General features: G+C 44.0%; 1 protein-coding gene and 1 non-coding gene across 3 annotated transcripts in view; one reads left to right on the top strand and one right to left on the bottom strand.

The window, feature by feature from the left end:
* The window catches only part of LOC121286208 (transmembrane protein 132C-like), a 1,095,675-nt gene that overhangs the window by 1,058,184 nt on the left and 18,026 nt on the right, over positions 1 to 19,465 (top strand). The gene's annotated exons all lie outside the window — the stretch shown is intronic.
* Positions 10,329 to 10,435, bottom strand: LOC121286551. The gene has a single exon (XR_005944977.1). It is a non-coding gene; the product is annotated as a U6 spliceosomal RNA (small nuclear RNA).

Here is a 19,465-nt window from a genome sequence, read left to right as displayed (position 1 = left end):
GCGAGTTTGCATGCATGCAGGCTGACAATTAAACTGTTTGGAATGCTTTGAAATGTGTCCATTGATTCTAATGGAAGGGAAAATTGGGCTGGGTGTATAAAGTATGACTGATCTGATCTTACCCATTTTACTACTTAAAGGTGCTATACAAGAGCAAGTCATTGCTGCTGTTGTTGTTATTCCCCATTTTACACTATCATCAAATGTGAGAACTACTCCTATCAAGTAAGGACAATATTGGGCACGGCTGCGACGATGGGCAGACATTCTCCCAATATCATTGGCAGCATTCCCACGTGAAGAATGATCATTTAGGCGAAATAGTGAAACTCTTTGTCAGCAGGGAGGAAGGCAGAAACCTAGACAGAAAACTCTCTTCAACCTTCTGATGTTTGAATTCTAGCTTTTTACTGAGCGCATAAATGAGAACAAATGGGCTCCTACTCTGTCAATACCTCAGTTTTTAAATTCTCATCCTTGTTTTCAATTCCATCCATGGCCTCACTTCTCCCCATCCCTGTAATCTCCTCCAGCTCCTCAAGCCTGAGATTTTTGCACATCTCCAATTTCCTCTTGAATATCCTGATTTTAATCGCATCACCATCTGCAGCCATGTTTTCAGTTGCCTGGGTCCTAAGCCCAGGAATTCCCTCCCTAAGCCTTGCTATCTCGGTCTCCTCTTTTTAAGCTGTTCTTTAAAACCTGCCTACCTGCCTCCTAATAATCCCTGGGGCAGAATTTTGCCCTTGGCAGGGCTGCTTGAAGGAGGTGGTTGAGAACTGACCACTGACCGCAATCGGCGCCAGACAGTGGTTTCACACTGGTGGGCCAATTATGGCCCACCCAGCGTGAAACATGAGCGGCAGCGCTAAGTGTTGCCTGTGCGGGTGGGGGGGGGGGAGGGTTAGCGGGCTGAGCGCAAACTTCACGCATGAAGAGATGTTTTTTAAAACCCTGTCACATGAGCGGGAACATGTCATTAATGAAAAATTACAGTTTTTATTTTATTGTTATTTGCTTTCGGAAACCTCATCCCACCCGTGGATGAGGTTTCCAAAAAAATGCAAAGGCCGCTTGGCCTTTTCTCCTGCCCGTCAACCGTTAGGTTGGATGGGCAGCGAAGAATTGAATTCAATTGATTACTTAACAGGCCTTTTAATTGTCAGTGGGCGCACCTGCTAACTGAACTATTGCACGACTGCGCGTTGGCGTTGGCGCACTCAGCCGACGTGAATGCGTGTCATTTCACGCTCGAGCGGGTGGGGGGGCGCTCCCACCCACTGAACGAAAATTTCTGTCCCCTAATGTGGCTCGGTATCAGACGCCTGTGACTCATCTTATTGGTCCAGGATTTTGCCCTTGGCGGGGGCGGGCAGGCGCGGTCTGGAAGCAGACCGCCACCCACGATCGGGCCACGACCGCGATTTAACACTGGCGGGCCAATTCAGGCCCGCCCAGCGTGAAACATGTGCTGCAGCGCTCAGAGCTGCCTGTGTCGGGGTGGGGGCCTAGGAGGGTGAGCGGGGAACTTCACACAGGTGCGCGCAGGTAAAGCTCCCTCAGGCACAGAGCTGCCTACAGGAGATGAGGATATAAAAACTTAAAAATAATGAATTTTAAGATGTTAAAAAACATGCCCCCTCATGCGACTCTGTCACATGAGCAGGGACATGTTAGAAATTAGTGTGAAATGTTTTTTTTAAGAACAGATCGAAACCTCATCCTGCCCTTCGATGAGGCTTCGAAAAAACGTAAAGTTCGTTTGGCCGTTTCGCCTGCCCACCAACTGTAAGGTTGGAGGAGTAGCAAAAACTGAATTCAATTAGATTGTTGATGGCCTTAAAAGGCCTGTTAATTGTCGGTGGGTGCGCTGCCAACTCCTGCGTGTGCCCTCCGACTGAAATATCGAGCGAGTGCACGATGACATTGGGATACTCGCCTGATGTCATCGCGTATAATTTTACGCTCGTTCGGGTTGGGTGCACACTCGCCCAACGAGCAGAAAATCCTGTCCATTATGTTTTACTATGTTAAAGGCTTCATATAAATGCAAATTATTGCTGTTGAATATCCTTAGAATGAAGGGGAGGCGCTGGTTGTATTTGTGCACCATATGCTTAAACTAAGCATCTGTGTTATCTAACTAAATGGTGACACTCAGAGACTGTTGGCATGCTACAGCAACTCACGCAAGAAAAACAAACCTTGAGATGGTGAAGCAACATCTGCATTTGTACTGAAAGTGCAGCAGAAATGTCACAGGAAGCCACCAAGAGTGAATTTTTGCCTCATTTGAGGGATGCAGAACAATTGATCGGTTCCTCCATAGGCCAACTGAAAACAAGCAGTCATTTGACTTGTGGAATCCTCTGCTCCCATTCTGCCCAATCAGGTGGATCTGAAGCCATTCTGCCCACACTCTACCTGTTGCTGTGTTTTTGGCAGCAGCCATTGCATATGTTGATGTAAAAATAGCCAGGCTTATTGCAGTGCTAATGACAGTAAATGGTACAAGTCGTACCATCAGATCATCAGTTCTGCCACTGCAATTCTGCGTGTAAAGAATGCCAACATGTTACTGGCATCCATCATTGCTATCGTGGATAGGAGGGTATTTAAATTTTAAAAGACAACTTTGCCTGGTGATCAGTTGCACTCCTCAATCCCATAAAAATTGATGTTTGAAAATAAAATTGAGAGTTGCCTTGATCTGCCCCACAGGCAGCAGTCATCCTTACCCACCACCGCCCCCCCCACCCCACCCCAAACACATCCACCTGAAGCAGCATCCATTTTTTTAACTCCTCCATCTAAGGTAGGCTCTAGTTCAGAAGGACCTCCTGCTGAAAATAATGAAAATTAGCCTGACCCACTGGGAATCTACCAGAGCAGAAAGTCACACCCAGTGATAGGTAAAATGATCGAACTCAGTGCTAAAGTCCCAAATCTTCCAATATGGGGAGTTTCCTCCGTCTCAACTCCCATCGCTGATGCATGTCGGGACCTGAGGACCCAGCATGTGCACATTTGCAGTATTTACACAGGAACTTCCAATTGCCAGTTTTACCCTGTCCAGATTGCTCCATGATTCTATTGACGTAGGATCAAATGGCCAGAATCAGGGAGACTTGGGCTGTTTGCACCATATTTACCCAGGTTTTCACATGGATTTACTTCAAGATTTTCATAGCAGGTATAAAAGGCAGCATAATTCAGTAAATCAGCTGGAGTGTCAAAGCACAATGGCATCCCCCATAAAGTTCACCACCGCCACCTGCCCCCTTCCTGGCACTGTTCAGCACCCCCACCTTCCCGATAATGTTAACTCCCCCCCCGCAGCAATGTTAACTCCTCCCCCCCAGCAATGTTCACTCCTCCACCCTTTCCCGCCAATGTGCACCCCCACACCTGGCAATGTTCACCCACCGAACCTGGCAATGTTCAGTCCCCCGAACCTGGCTAAGTTCACCCCCCTCCTGCCAATGTTCACCCCTTCCGGCAATATTCACCCCCTCCCGGCAATGTTCACCCCCCACCTCTTCCCGGCAATATTCACCCTTCCCGGCAATGTTCACCCTCCACTTGGCAATGTTTACCCTTCCCGGCAATGTTCACCCTCCACCTGGCAATGTTTACCCTCCACCTGGCAGTGTTCACCCTTACCCGGCAATATTCACCCTCCTCGCTGGCAGTGTTCACCCCCTCCTGTTGGCAATGTTCACCCCCACTTCCTGGCAATGTTCACCCCTCTCCCCCCACCACCTGCAGCAATGTTCACCTCGCTCCCGGCAATGTTCACCCCTTCCTCCTGACAATGTTCACCAACGTCGCGCCACCCCCGGTAATGTTCAAATTCATCCCCACCCACCCTGACCCAGCAATGTTAACCCCTCCTCCCGACAATGTGCAAATTCCACCCTCTCCCCTACTGGAAATGTTCACCCTCCCCACCGGCATTGCCTGCCTCCAGGCAATGTTCAACCACCCTTTCTCACCGCCAATGTTCAACCCTCCTCCCGTCCACTTTCAGCCCCCTCCTTCCCTGCCACGCTCATGCCTCCTCCAGGCAATGTTCAACCTCCCCCGCCCCGCTGCCACCCGAAATCTTCACCCCCCTCCCTTCCGGCAATGATCATCCCCTCCTCCTGACAATTCGGAAGATTTTGCATTGTCGGGGAGTGGGGGACATTTGAGCATTTTCATGGGGTAAGGGGAGGGATGAGCATTGTCTGCGGGTGAAGGAGGGGGCTGAACACTGTCGAGGGGTGTGGGGGGATGGTGAACACAGTCGAGGGATGAGAGAGTGGGTGAAAACGAGGGTGGGGGTGACTACTGTCTTTTGGAGGGAAAGGGGTGAACACTGTTGTTTGTGAGGGAGGGGGTGAGCACTGTTGATTGTGAGGGAGGGAGTAAAAACTTGTTTGTGAGGGAGGGGCTGATCACGGTCGAGGATTGTCAGGGGGAACACTGTCGAGGGGTAAGGGAGGGAGTGCACACTGTTATTTGTGAGGGAGGGGGTAAACACTGTTGTTTGTGAGGGAGGGGGGAAACCATCAGGGGATGAAGGAGGGGGTGAACATCTTCAGGGGATGAGGGAGGAGGGTGAACACTGTTGCTTGTGAGGGAGGGGGTAATCACGGTCGAGGATTGTCGGGGGCAACACTGTCGACGGGTGAGGGAGGGGGTGCACACTGTTGTTTGTGAGGGAGGTGGGTGAAAATTGTCAAGGGATGAGGGAGTGGGTGAACACAGTCAAGGGGTGAGGGAGGAGGGTGGACACTGTCAAGGGGCGAGGGGAGGATTAACACTGTCGAGGGGTCGGTGGGTGAATATTATCCTTTGTGAGGGAGGGGCTAAACGCTGTCAGGGATGAGGGAGGAGGTGAACACTTGAAAAGTGAGGAAGGGGGGCTGAACATTGTTGAGGGGTGAGGGAGAGAGTAAACATTGTGAAGGGCTAAGGGAGGGATTTTGAGCATTGTTGGAGTGGGGATTAGCTCTGTCAGTGAGGGGAGGTTGTGCAGTTCTGGGATTAACAGCTCCATTTATTTTTATTCATTCATGGCTGGGCCATCATTTATTACCCATCCCTAATTGCCCTTGAGAAGGAGGTTGTGAGCTGCCTCCTTGAACCACTGCAGTCCATGTGGTGTAGGTACACCCACAGTGCTGTTAGGAAGGGAGTTCCAGGATTTTGACCCAGCGACAGTGAAGGAACAGCGATAAAAACAAAACAACTGCGGATGCTGGAAATCCAAAACAAAAACAGAATTACCTGGAAAAACTCAGCAGGTCTGGCAGCATCGGCGGAGAAGAAAAGAGTTGACGTTTCGAGTCCTCATGACCCTTCGACAGAACTTGAGTGAGTCCAAGAAAGGGGTGAAATATAAGCTGGCTTAAGGTGTGGGGGGGTGGGGGGGGTTTGGGTGGGGGGAGAGAGAGAGAAGTGGAGAGAGAGAGAGATGAGAAGAGAGAGAACAGCGATATATTTCCAAGTCAGGATGGTGAATGGCTTGGAGGGGAACTTCCAGGTGGTGGGGTTCCCATCTATCTGCTGACCTTGTTCTTCTAGGCGGTAGTGGTCGTGGGTTTGGAAGATGCTGTCTAAGGAGCATTGGTTTAAAACTGTAAGCCAACGAACTGAAGACAGTCCTTAAGGGACCTGCCTTCAGTTCATGACAAGAAAAGGGGGTGTTGCTGCACTGGAATTATGCTCAAAGCGTGGCCTTCCGAATCTGTTCATCCTGCATCACTGCTGGAATCGGCATCCGAAGCTGCAAAGGCTCTAGCATAAAATGGTAACTGGACAGATTCAATCACAGTCAGTGTCAGACTTTCAGACACTGACCGGAAGATCTGGGCCAAAATGTGAAGATTTTGATTTTGAACTTACTTTATATTCTACTTTTTACATAAAATAAGTGAAACTCTAGCCTGAGTGATCATGGCCTATAAAAATCTCAACACATTCATGTGGAAATCCTTTATTTACTTTATTAGCAGATACGTACAAAAGAATTTCCCACATCCCCACTCTAGTAATACACTGTGCAATTTCCAGGCAGCTCTTAAGTCTCTAGTAAATTCTAATCACTTTAATACGACAAGAAAGCGATGACAGCTTGGAAATGACCTAACGAGATAACCCTGAATGGATTTTCAATTTCTTGCAATGGATTTGCAAGAATTTTGTTCTCTTGTTCTTCTAATCCATTGAAAACAATCAGGTGAGTGCCTGCATTAAGGTAACAGTGGAAGGAATTTCACCCCAATATTTTAAATGCTAATATGTTAGTGACGCATGATGCAATTTCAGGGCTTGTACCTTTTGCTGAAGCGCCCTAATTAAGAAAACCCATAATAAGCAAATTGTTATAGCTGGAGCCGAGACTTGCAAATTGCAGGATTATTTCCATCTCCTGCTTTAGACTGGAATCCCCTTTCACAAGGCAGCGCATGATTCCGGTTTAACATCCTCAGACAGCTGTCTCCAAATGAAGTTATAAAGACTATGTTAAAGAGCCTTGTCACCTTGTAAAGGGTATTGCAAACACTTCACCAGCTTTGTAAACACAGAAGTGTGCAGCGATGCGACTGCTGATATATTGATATTGTTGTGCTGGTAATGCTGGCTGTCAGTACTAATTTTTAACGTTTAATTGAAAACTAACACTGTAAGCAAAGTAATGAGTTTCTGTGCTGCTAGATCACAAGTAAAAATTTCCCTTTCCTGTAATTTTCCTGAATTCCCCGAGTGCTTTTCCTGAATCTGCACAATAGAGAAAAATGCAATAAGAAGTGTGTGCAGACTGTTAAGATATTTCAATCCAAGAAGATATTATGAATAATGGCCCCTTTTTACTTCTAATAACATCCATTCACATCAACTTTCTTCATCCTTCCACTTCTTCTGAAACAACTGGTGTTAAACATGTTCATTGACACAATATGTAAATGCAAGGAACTGTGATTACAGACCTCCGGGAGTACACTCTGTTGGTTGAATAATTCTTCACTATGTTTGCAGTACTTGCATTAACATCCCAACCTTTGTGACAATATTTATACAAGTATTTATAACAGATATGTCACCTATTTGAGAGAGCTAAAAAGAGAGAGTATGCCGCTGCAGCCAGCAGAAACAGGCCTGAGTGAGTCAGGGGCTTTCCGAGTGGGTGTACAAAATTGATCAGCTCTGAGACTTTGGGGAATAGAAGGCTTAAGAAAAACTGGGGGAAATTCTCGATGTTCCGATCTTTCCAATACCTAAAGGATTTATTACTGCCACAGCCCTGCTGCCCCCAACACCCAAACCCCCCGCCATAACAATCAAGAGGTTTCTTGGCCCACATTCTTTTTGCTCTAGTTTTGAATTGCCTCATGTAATGGCGAATATGCCTACCTACAAGCTGTCTCCGTAATGTGAGACTTGGAGAAATAGTTACCGTTGCAGTAATGATTGGATCTTGTACAATATAACTGGAATAATATTTAATTCAAGCAAGCTTTATGGGGATATGTATTGCACTTTCTATTTCCATCCTGACTTGAAATTAAACTAGTTGAGGAGAGCAATTCACTGGTGAATGAGGCATGGAATAATAATTGAGTCTGGAGCCATAGCTTGATGAAATAAATATAATTAAGTTATAAAACTGCCTGCACCAGTTTGTAAGTCCACTGTAACGAGTTGATTATCTAGAGGTTTACAATGAATCACTACTCATCAAATGACACTCTTCATTGACAGATAGATGTACATTATTTTATTAGATTATTGACTTGTCCAACCATTCCCTTTCTGCATCTGAACTCCTCTGGCATTAAAATGGGCACTGAGATTCTTGGAGACAACAGCCAGTCCAGCGAGCATCGTTTTCTGACCCTACATTGTCCAGAGAATCTTAGCAGCCATTTCAAATCTGTTAACAGATTCTGGAAGAAATAGAGGAAGCAGCAGCATAGATCAGGCAGAATTTCCAGCCAGTGTAACTGGGTAAGTGTTGGACCTGTAAAGCTTCTCAGAACTCGGATCTTATCTACTTCCTCGGTTGACACCAGCAGCCGATTTCTGAGGTTTATAATTCAGATTATGGTGTAGATTATTCAGGTTTTTCAAAGCATTTAGCCAGCCTGAAAATTACACATTGTGGCTGTAACGCCTCTTAAATCCAGCTAGTCCAGAATTGGTAGGATAATAACGATGTCTCTCATTTGGATGAACATTCTCCTGCTTTGCCCACCATAAATGACATACGTAGATGTAGGCCAATACTTTGACCTTTGAAACTTCAAAAAATCCCTCCAAAAACAGGGATCAACTTATACACCAAATATAAAAGTGAGCAGGTGAGCTATATTGAATATCACCAGCATCTGAAGCAATGAGTGGGTGTGTCTTGTAATCCCATGCATCTTCACAGCACAGCTCATATCACCTGCTTGATCTCTTGTGCGGAGCTATAAGGTACCAGTAAGTAAAACATGCATTTGTGGGGTGAAAAATTGAGGCAGACTATGAATAGTATGTTGTGGCTGAAAAGGGGGGTTGATTTGTATGCTGAATATACAAAAATATGACTTTTGGGGCCAGAAAAATTGAGTTGTCTTATGCGCCGAGTCAACTTATACGCCTCGATTTTCGGTACTAACAATGTACTAAACCAGATTCTCTCAACATTAAAATAATGCATGCAATAATCAATAATGTAGCTGTATGAAAACATTTGAATTGTCGAGCAGTGCCCCAAATGTAGACTTTATAGATTTAAAGTTCTATAATTATTTACAGAGAACAAAATACAGGCTGGTCAGTTAGAAATGATTTGTCACCAAGTGGAACTAAACAAAATATATTTAAAAAATAGAACTTCGGAATCAGCATCATGGTGAGTAAGAAAAATTAGAAAAGATAAGTGATGAGAAATTGGGCTTCATAGTGCCCACTGTTTGGACACTACAGGTAGAGTTTTGGGACCAAGGTGATGCCTGCTGTGTAAGAATCCCCTACTTTGGGTTTTTTGCTATTAGTGAACATTAAATTAAATACTATGATGCGCTGTGCATTTATTTTTTAATTTTTATTTTATTGTTACACTTATTGCATTTCTATTCCTGTTGTGATTATACTCCAGGTAAGGATGCTTGACAGGTGACAGGATGGGAAATTGTGGTTTGGGCCTGCATTGACCAAGTGTTTTATTGCTCTGAAAGGTTTAAAAGGGTCAAATGGACAAAGGGCATAAATCAGCAGACATCCAGTTGAGTGTGAAAACAGACAACCAGCTGTGTGGTAGCAGTGAAATAAAACATTTGCTCCATGTAGGCCCAAACCATGGGGAATGCCACTGCCACAAATCTAACTGGACACTGGCTTGGTGAGGACATTAATACATGCACAGTTAATGTCCACTGGGTTTACACAGAGCAGGCAGATCATAATTTGACACCAACGGTGCCATTTTGGAGCTCAAACTCAAACCAACATTCTTTTATAACTTTGCTCAACTGAACATGTGTGAAATCGCAGAAAGGAATTCCGTGCACACCCATCCCACCACACCACAGCACCCCCCCACCCCCCAACTATTTACAAGTTAGTTTCAGGTTGATTTATCCAGGCTGTTGCTATGATTTTACAATTGTTTACTTGCTTGCCATAGTTATGAGAAGTGGTGAAGGTCTACAGAGAGTGATGTGGCAGGTGCTGGATCATATTTTTCTGCTTTCAATGCTTCTGTACAAACCAATTGCTCCAAGACATGGGTACAGCAATAGGCATTCCCCTAGGAATACAGCATGACTTCCCAAAATGGCAGGAAAGAGGATGGAGCGTGGAAGTTCCAGATACCTGAAGATCTTGTTCCTTTCTGCTAGGCTGTAGGAAAGGACAACAAAGGTCCCAATTAGCACCACCAGATTTACCATGCTCCCATAGCGGCCTCCCTCTCCATGTAGAAGCACATACCAGGATCCAACGGATGAACCTTGACCCAGGAAGCTGAGTCTTGGGTGGATATTGAGGAATGAGGCAGAAGTCATGCCCTGGAGTAATCCACTTCCCCTCGCTATCACTTTTCAGTCAATCTTAAAAACACGGAAAATCGATTTGCTAGGAGCATCTTTGAATGAGCGGAAGAATGGAGTAATATTAGGCAGCTGTTTGCTGTAAATAAATGTGAACTTAATGCTTTTCTATTGCATCAAGCTGTCAGTAAATCAGCTGGCAACTAATGCAGGGAAATCTGTTACAGCAAATGCAACATTTTGTTTCTAGATCTTGGGGTTACAAACCCAGTACCATAACCACTTGGCTATTTAGGCCAAGCTTAAAATATGGAATGCTTCACGAATTTGCATGTCATCCTTGCGCAGGGGCCATGCTAATCTTCTCTGTATCGTTCCAATTTTAATATATGTGCTGCCGAAGCGAGCACTTTAAGAAGATGTAACTCTTTTGAGTTAAAACCAATAAAACCAAATTAACAAAATTGGGATAAATCAGGCACAGCCCCCAATTCAGGTCAGCTGTAAAACCAAGAACAAAGTTTAAAGGAAACTTACAAACTTTAAATCAAAATGTGATTAAAGGGGTCAACAAAACACCCCAGTCCCCGCGGTGCCTACCAGGCACGGAAGGCCTCGAGAGTGCCAGCAGACACCGCGTGCTCCCTCTCTAGGGACATCTGGCCGCGAACGTAGCCACGGAAGAGGGATAAACAATCGGGCGGGACTCCCCCGTCGATCGCCCGCTGCCTGGACCTGTTAATGGCCAACTTGGCCAGCATTTTGTTTCTACGAGAAGCAATTCTGTTACCATCTTAAAACTAAATTGTCATTGAATGTGTACTGACTGGCTTGTTTACCAGTTATCCACTGCACAATAAAGCTCACAGTGCTCTTGATACTTGACAGGTGTCATTTGATTTTATCCCAATTGGATTTGCCACCCTCCACTTACATCACAAAAGCTTCTAGTTTGCCACTAATTGGCATTAAATTGACAATCTCACTGAGAGATCCGAGATAGGCTGATATATTGAATTGAAAAGTGGCATACTGGTGTAGTAGGAAGTGCTCTACCACAATCGGAAGAAGGGACATTGTTGGGATCTTATCAAATGCTTTTTGGAAATCCAAATACTTTACATCTACTGGTTCCCCTTTATCCACCCTGCTTGCTACATCCTCAGGGAACTCTAATAAATTTGTCAAACACAGTTTCCCTTTCCCAAAACCATGTTGACTCCTCCTGATTGTATTATGATTTTTTAAATGGCTTGTTACAACCTCCTTAATAATGGATCCTAGTATTTTCCCAATGACAGATGTTAGGCTAACTGGCCTTTGGTTTCCTGCTTTCTGGCTCCTTTTTTTTCTTGAATAGTAACATTTGCAGTTTTCCAACCTGCCGGGACATTTCCAGAATCAAGCGAATTTTGGGAGATTACAAACAATTCATCCACTATCTCTGCAGCCACTTCCTTTAAGACCCTAGGATGCAGACCATCAGGTCCAGGCAACTTGTTAACCTTTAGCCCCATTAGTTTTCCTATTACTTTTTCTTTAGTGATCGTGATTGTTTAAAGTTCATCTTTCCCTTTTGTATTTTGATTTTCTAGTATTCTTGGGATGCTTTCTATGTCTCCTACCTTGAAGACAGATACAAATTACCTGCTTAATGTCTCTGATGTTTTGTTGTTTCCCATTATTAATCCCACAGTCTTGCCCTCTAAGGGACCAATGCTTACCTTAGCTAGTCTCTTCCTTTTTATATACAGGTAGAAGCTTTTACAATCTTTATATTCCTTGCTAATTTTCTGTCATATTCCAATTTCTCCCTCTTTATTTTTTCTAGTCACCCTTTGCTGGTTTCTAAAATGTCCCCAATCTTCCAGACTGCCACTTATCATTGCAGCACTGTACATCTTTTCTTTCAATTTGATACTATCCTTAACTTCTTTAGTTAGCCTCAGTGCATCCTTCTTGTAGCATCTTTCTTTCTCAATGGAATATATCTTTGAGAGTTATGAAATATCTCCTTAAATGTCTACCACTGCTTCTCGACCATCTCACCTCATCCCCTCTCTGATGCATTGCTTGGACTCCAGCTCACCAACGGGGAGCCGAAGTTGCTTGAGCTTCAGAGACTTACTGCAGATGTGGTTGCTAGGATCGCACTGGCGTCCATCAGCTCCCACATTTGGGATTAAGGTTGTCAACTCTGGCTGAATATGTTCATAGAGTCATTACAGAACAGAAGGAAGCCTTTTGGCCCATCGAGTCCATGCGAGATCTCTGTGAAGCAATGCAGTCAGCCCCATTCCTCCACTCTATACCTGTAGCCCTGCAACTTTATTTCCCTCAAGTGCCTATTCAAATTCCTTTTGAAATCATTGGTTGTCACTGCCCTCACCACCCTTTTAGGCTGTGAGTTCCAGGTCATTATCACTCACGGCATAAAAAAGTTCTTTCTCACGTACCCCTGTATCATGTGCCCAAAACCTGAAATCTGTGGTCCCTAGTCCTTGTACTATTAGCTGATGGGAGCAGCTTTTCTTTGTCTATTTCATCTAAACCTGTCATAAATTTCTACACCTCTATCAGATTCCACCACCCCCACCCTCAATCTCCTTTTCTCCAAAGAGAACTAGCCCAGCTTCTCCAACCTAACCTTGTAGCTAAAATCCCTCATTGTTGGAACCATTTGGTTAAATCACCTCTGCACTCTCTCAAGGATCTGAAAACATCCTTCCTAAAGTGTGATGACCAGAACTGGAAACAAAAATCTAGTTGTGGCCTGACCAGAGCTTTATAAAGATTCAGCATAACTTTCCTGCTTTTGTTCTCAATACCTCTTATTTATGAAGTCCATATGCTTTACTAGCTATTCTAATTATTCCTGAAGGTTTCATCACAGGATCACGTAACTCCAACTGCTCAATGCCTAGGCTCCCTCCATTTGGCACCTTATACATCCTTTGTCCCAATGCACCATCTTCTCATGCTAATTGGAAGGCAAAAAAAATCTCCTTACCCAATTTGATGATTCTTGACTGTGAGTCAAACATACTACTTTTCTCAACTCCAATATTCCTATAACAAAAAACAGAAGTGTTCAAAACAAAGGAAAGAAAAAAGCACCTCTGTGAGTTTTCTCCAGGGTCATTCATAGCATTGTCCTGGTGGTTAATCTATCTTCAATTCCTGGAGACTCCAGGTAAATCCTCTTCCCAACCCTATTTGGGCTGGTGTTACCTCGTTTACTATCTACTCAGTGCTGTAGCCTGAATCTTCTGTGATTGATTTTCTCCAACTTAACTTTAGGAAGACTGAAGCCATTGTCTTCACTGCCATTACAACTCAGTTCCCTAGCTACTGACTCCAAGACATTCCATGGTAACTGTCTGAAGCTGAACCAGTCTATTCGCAACCCTTAGTTTCATATCTGACACCAAGATGAGCTTCCAAACACACATCTGCACCATCACTAAGACATTCTATTTCCATCTTTGTGACATCATCTCACTCTGCCCTGCTTCCGCTCATTTCCTTCTGAAACTCTTATCCATGCCTTTATTACTTGGAGATTTGACTATTCCAACGCACTCCTGGCTGCTCTCCCACATTCTATCCTCCATAAATTTGATTTCATCCAGAACTCTGTTGCCCGCATCTACTCGTGCTAGGTCGAATTCACCCGTCAACCCTCTGCTTGCTGACTTACATTGACTACTGGTCAAGCAATGTCTTCATTTGAAAATTCTCATCCTGCTTTCAAATTCCTTCATGGCCTTACCCCTCCCTGTCTCTTTAGTCTCCTCCAGTCAAGGTACCTGTGCTTGTCCAATTCTGGCCTATCCCATCAGCTGGTAAGGCCTTAAGCTCTGGAATTCCATACCTCTTTGACCAAGTTTTTGACCATATACCCTAATATCACCTTATGTGGCTCAGTCTTCAATTTTGTAGCATCCTGTGATGTGCTTTGGAGCTTTTCATTACATTAAACGTGCTGTGTAGATATAAGATGCTGTTGTTAATGTTGACTCTGAGGTCCACTTGTGCTGGATGACAGCTGACGAGGGCCTCCTATGCCTCCCTATGGTTATCTACCAAAATTGAACTTTTTTTTGTCACCACCATGAAGAATAGAAATTATCAGAATGTATATTATTCCTTTGAAATAATTTTTGTCAAGATATTAAAATGGATTGATACACTTGCATCTGACCTAGGTGTTAAAATCTGCTGGCTTAACTTTTTTTTTGGAAAATTTAGTCAAAATGTTTGAGCCTCAGAACTACTGCCAGGTATCATATGCGCTCACACAACATGCTCTAAACAAAGTCCTCTGGTTTTTTTAACAGAGACATGGACCTGTTTATTTTATGTGAAAATAAAAGGTTTTCACATTGACAATGAGTGTTGTATTTGGGTCAAAGTGCATATTAATAAGCATTTTGTTCAAGTTAAGAACTTTATGCTTTGCCAACACTTATGATTTACTCATATATTCTGCATTTTGTTGACTGTTTTAATATGGCTTCTGCATATTTAAATTTCCAATTTGAATCTGCAGTGTGTCCTGTGTCTGCAGGATGTACCAGAGTTCACAGTCAACAAATTACTTTGAAGTGCAGTTACTGTTTCATAGACAAATACAGAGCACTCCACCTGAATGCTTTGAAATGTCAGTTTAAATTATAGCCTGAAGTTTTTGAGCGGTGCTTGAACGCAGGTCCTTCTAACTCAGAGGTGAGAATGCTCCCAATCAACCAAGCTAATACTGTGAAGTACGGGTATTTGAAAAAAGCTACAGCAGTCTCAGAACTTGCAGGTAAATTGTAGTGTTTGCAATGGCATGAAATGCACCAAAATGATACCGTAAACACAAAAATTCTGGTTGAGCATACATGCCCCAGAATCCTCAGGAAAATAATTTTCACCCCCTTGGTAAAAAATAGCATTCAGGCTTTAATTTGACAGTCTAGTCTGTTTGTTTATATAATTTCCTCTAGATCTAATTATACATAGCAGTTTGCAGACTTTATCAATGATCTCTGTGGAAGTCAGTTTTATAACTGTACTGAAATGGAATAATGTTATCTTTACTTTGTTGTCAGAAGACATTCTGATTGGTTAACACGAGCTAGGAGCCTGAGCTCGGAAGAATTTCCATCCTGGCTTAAAAATCCAATAATTCAAGCAGGGAAGAGTCACAGATGTTAGTTATGCTAGAATTGCAACAAATTCACTTGTATGTAAATATGGGGCAGCATTTTCCTGTCGGCGAGCGGGGGAAGGGGCCCGCTTGCCAACATATAAAACAGCGTGTAGTGACGTTGGGCAGGCATCCCGACATCACCGCACGTCATTCAGATATTCAGTTCAGCGGGCGTGCCCAATTCGGCTGCGCGTCCGCCGAACTGTCAAAGGCGTATTAAGGCCGGTTAAAAAGTAGTTAAAGTAATTAACTGAGCTGCACATCCAACCTTAATGTTAGTGGGCAGGTGGAGAGCCCTGGCGGCCTTTGCATTTTTCATGAAGCCTCATCCACAGGAGGGATGAGGCTTCATGAAGGGTTTATTATTCAAATAACAATTTTTGAAATAAATAATGGACATGTCCCAGCTCATGTGACAGTTTCACATGTCCTTAAATTTTTTACCCACCTTTATTCAAATTTCCAACGCTTAAACAAATCTGCCTGAGGCACCTCTATGCCTCAGGGAGATCTTTGCTCTCTTTCGCACGCATGCGCAAAAGATCGCTGGGAACCACTCAGGGAATCTCCCCCCACCCCACCGCCAGCATAGGGAGCACTCAGCGCTTCCAGGCACGCATCACGATGGGCGGGCCTTAATTGGCCCCCCCCCCACGTAAAATGGCGGTGCGGACCCGATGTCGCCAATCGGGTTCGCGCCCGCTTCCACCCGCCCCCGCACAACCCCCCTAACGGGGGGAAATTTCTGGCCATGAAAAAGGAAAGTGGTGCGATTGGCTACAGTGCAGGCTTTTTTTGACCCAATGTTCAGAGTCAAACGGTAATATCCATAAATGGGCCTGTGTCTCTTCTAAATGGAAACATGCAATTTTATGCATGACATTGTTGTGGTATAAAGATGAGACCACTCAAGCCTGTGAGTTTCTAGTAGGCAAAGGTTTTATTCAAGCATATGCTGGGAGGACACAGCCTGGTTCTACAGTGTGTCTCTCTCCAATACAAAGGCTGCACCGCATATTTATATCCTTTAGTTGTCACATTTCACTATTCTGCCTAGTACAACCTCCAGTTACATATCTTTTGAGCAGAATTATTCAGGCTACAGATGTCTGTTATCTCACTGGGAGGCTGGAAAATGCTATGGTTTTAATGCCTCCCTGGTCTATGCTCTTATCGCCATAACATAAGTTTACCCATCCTGTGAAGGTCATTAAGTTTTATGACTTGTGATTGTTAGTTGGGTTCCATACCCATCATGCTTTTGTGTTGGCTATATTTCCCATCATGCTTAGAAAGAGCTCTCACAACTACACTTAAAGCTATTAATACTAATAACTACATTTGACTATTTTTAAAGTTGTTAATGCACATCTTAATATCAGTTTGATATCAAATTATTTTATTACCCCACTTCAACATGAACGGGACACCATGTCACAAGATGAACAAAGACCCCTTTCTGTAGTACGGTGGACCATGGAGTACATGAGGTGTGAATCACATAGTCTTAGACGCTGTGAAAGCAGGCAAACACCCTGTTAGCACTGTGTTCACGCTAAAACTGTTAATTGAATTTAATTATGAGAAAAGTGATTATACTAATACTAATAGAGCAAGTAACCTGCATAGAACATTTGACTTACACAATACTTAAACAATTCAGGTAAAATTATAATGTTTGAGCTTTTAGCTTTCCAGCATCATTTTTCTGAAAATTAAAGAACACTCTTCTCGACACATGTTCTTAGTAAATTTAGCATGCTTATCCTAGAATTGTTGGTGGATGGGGCACATTTGGTGCAGGCAGCCTTCTAAGTCCAATAGTAAAACAATTTTATATTACAATATTAGTTTCAAAAGGCAGAAAATATCAAAGGGGTTCTTTATGAATAGACAGACATTCATAGGAATAAGAGTAGGCCATTCAGCCCCTTGAGCCTGTTCCGTCATTCAGTGAGAGCATGACTTTTCTGAATCCTAACTTCATCCACCTAGTTTGGCTCCTTATCCTTTGATTCCCTTGGCCACCAGAATTGATCTCAAATATAAAAGTATTAATTGAGCTAGATCTGCTGTCTTTTTGTGGGAAAGAGTTTTGCACTTATACCAAACTTGTATGAGTAAGTGTATCCTAACTTCTCCTAAATTGTGTGCCTCTGATTTTAAAGTAATATCTTCTTTCTTAGACTCCTCTTAGGTTCCTCTCTATCTACCCTATTAATTCCTTTCAAAACCCTAAAAGTCCCAATCAAATCACCCCTGACTCTTGACTATTCCAGTGGTCACCTGGCCGGCCTCTCATCTTTCATCCTCATTAAAGTTGAACTCATGCAAAACTTTTCTTCCCATTTCCTAATTTGCACCAAGTCCCCTTCAGCCATTGCCCCTCTGCTTGCTGTCCTACATTAACTCCCAGTACAGCAATGACCACCAACGCCCCCACCCTCTATTTTAAAATTTGCATGCTTATTTTCAATGGCCTCGCTCCTCCCTATCTCTGTAACCTCCTTCAGTTCTATAGCTGTGCAATGTCTCTATTCCTCAAATGCTGTCCTCTTGTGCAACCACGATTTTAATTACCCCATCATTGGTGGCTGCGTCTTCTGCTGTATTATGTCACAGCCGATGGTAAATGCATAGCTTCTCAAACCCCAGAGGGAAACTTGAAACAACTGCCACAACTTGCTTTGCAATTTGTACAAATTTTGAGAGGTGTGCTTGGATTCAACAATAATAAGGCCGCCAGGTCTTGTAGGTTTCTTACAAAACTAAATTAAACTTTTATTAAAAGAAGAAATGATTTTAAGTACATACATAAATCTACAAATTTCTACAGTGATAACTTCTAAATCCCCCAGTTAATCTAACTCCCAGTTACACTTTTGTTAAGGCAACAGTAAGACACACAGATTTTAAAAGACCCAGGCAAAGAAACATGATACCCTGAACAATCCAATTCAAGGTGAGTTTTCTTAGCTTCAGTTCTTTGTAGACAGCAGTTTGGACACAGAGGCTGGAGGCTTTTTCACACTTGTTAGATCTTAGAATTCCTTGCCTTGCGCACAGCCTTCTCTCCTTTATGCATATTTTCCCCTTTGAATACGAATTTCTATTGTTTCACTATGTGTTTGGACTTTACCTTTCGAATAATAAAAATCTCTCATAGTACCAATTTTAACAGTAATCTTTGGGAAAAATAAACACACTGGGAAGAATTTTTTGCTCGGCGGGTGGGCATGCACCTGACGTGAAATAACATCCTGACGTCAACGCGCACTCTCGCGATATTTCACTCAGTGGGCACAGGTGGGAGGTGGAGGTGCACCCGCCATTAATTAATTAATTAAGAGGCCAGCTAATAATAATAATAATAATAAGCACACCGATTGTCGCTGATTTTACGCAGCCCATGCAATTTTTCGGCCATCACATGGGCAAAACAGGCAGGCGGGGAGGCCACAATTTGCAAAACCTCATCCACAGGCGGGATAAGAAGGGTCAGTAGCATTGTCAATGTGAGCAATCAGGAATTTTGCAGATAGTGTGCTGCAGGTTGCTTATGCGAACTAGACAGCTTCATCTCACTTCAGAGCTTCATTCTGAGCATTTCTAGGTTTCATTTCAGGACTCATTGTTGTCTTCCAGGCCCCTGGAGGATTCAGACTGTGTGGGCCCTTCCAGGTATCAGACAGCTTTCCACAACCCTGGTAATGGGGATTGTGGTCTCTGCTGGAGGCACCTCCTTTCAAGCGGGAGAGCAGGGCAGAAGGGAGAGGAGGCCAGGTGTCCCAATGCAGATTCCAGGGGAGCGACCTGTGGGAGGGGAGGCACAGGCACTGGGGGTGGTGCAGGGCCAGCAGGAAGTCCAAGGTGGAAGGGGCCACAGAAGATGACACTACCCTGCTGCCAGGGTTTACAGGTGGCAATGCAGCTACCTCAATATGTCCGAGTCACAATACTGAAGGAGGCTCCGCCACTCCAGGGACACCATCAACTCCATTTGTCAGAGGATCGGGCCTGAGATCTGAATTGTGTGGGTGAACACCCCATGCCAGTGGCTCTGCAGGTCACAGTGACCCTCAACTTCTACGCCTCCGGCTCTTTCCAGGGCTCAGTGGGGGATCTGTGTGGAGTCTCCCAATCAGCTGTCCACAGTTGCATCAAGCTGGTGACAGAACCATTGACATTCATTCATTTCTGCACAGATGAGGCCAGCCAGGCTGAGCGCGCCAGAGGCTTTGCC

The sequence above is a fragment of the Carcharodon carcharias genome, chromosome 13, assembly GCF_017639515.1.
Source record: "Carcharodon carcharias isolate sCarCar2 chromosome 13, sCarCar2.pri, whole genome shotgun sequence".
Classification (NCBI taxonomy): Eukaryota; Metazoa; Chordata; class Chondrichthyes; order Lamniformes; family Lamnidae; genus Carcharodon; species Carcharodon carcharias.
This window is presented reverse-complemented; position numbering and strand designations above follow the sequence as displayed.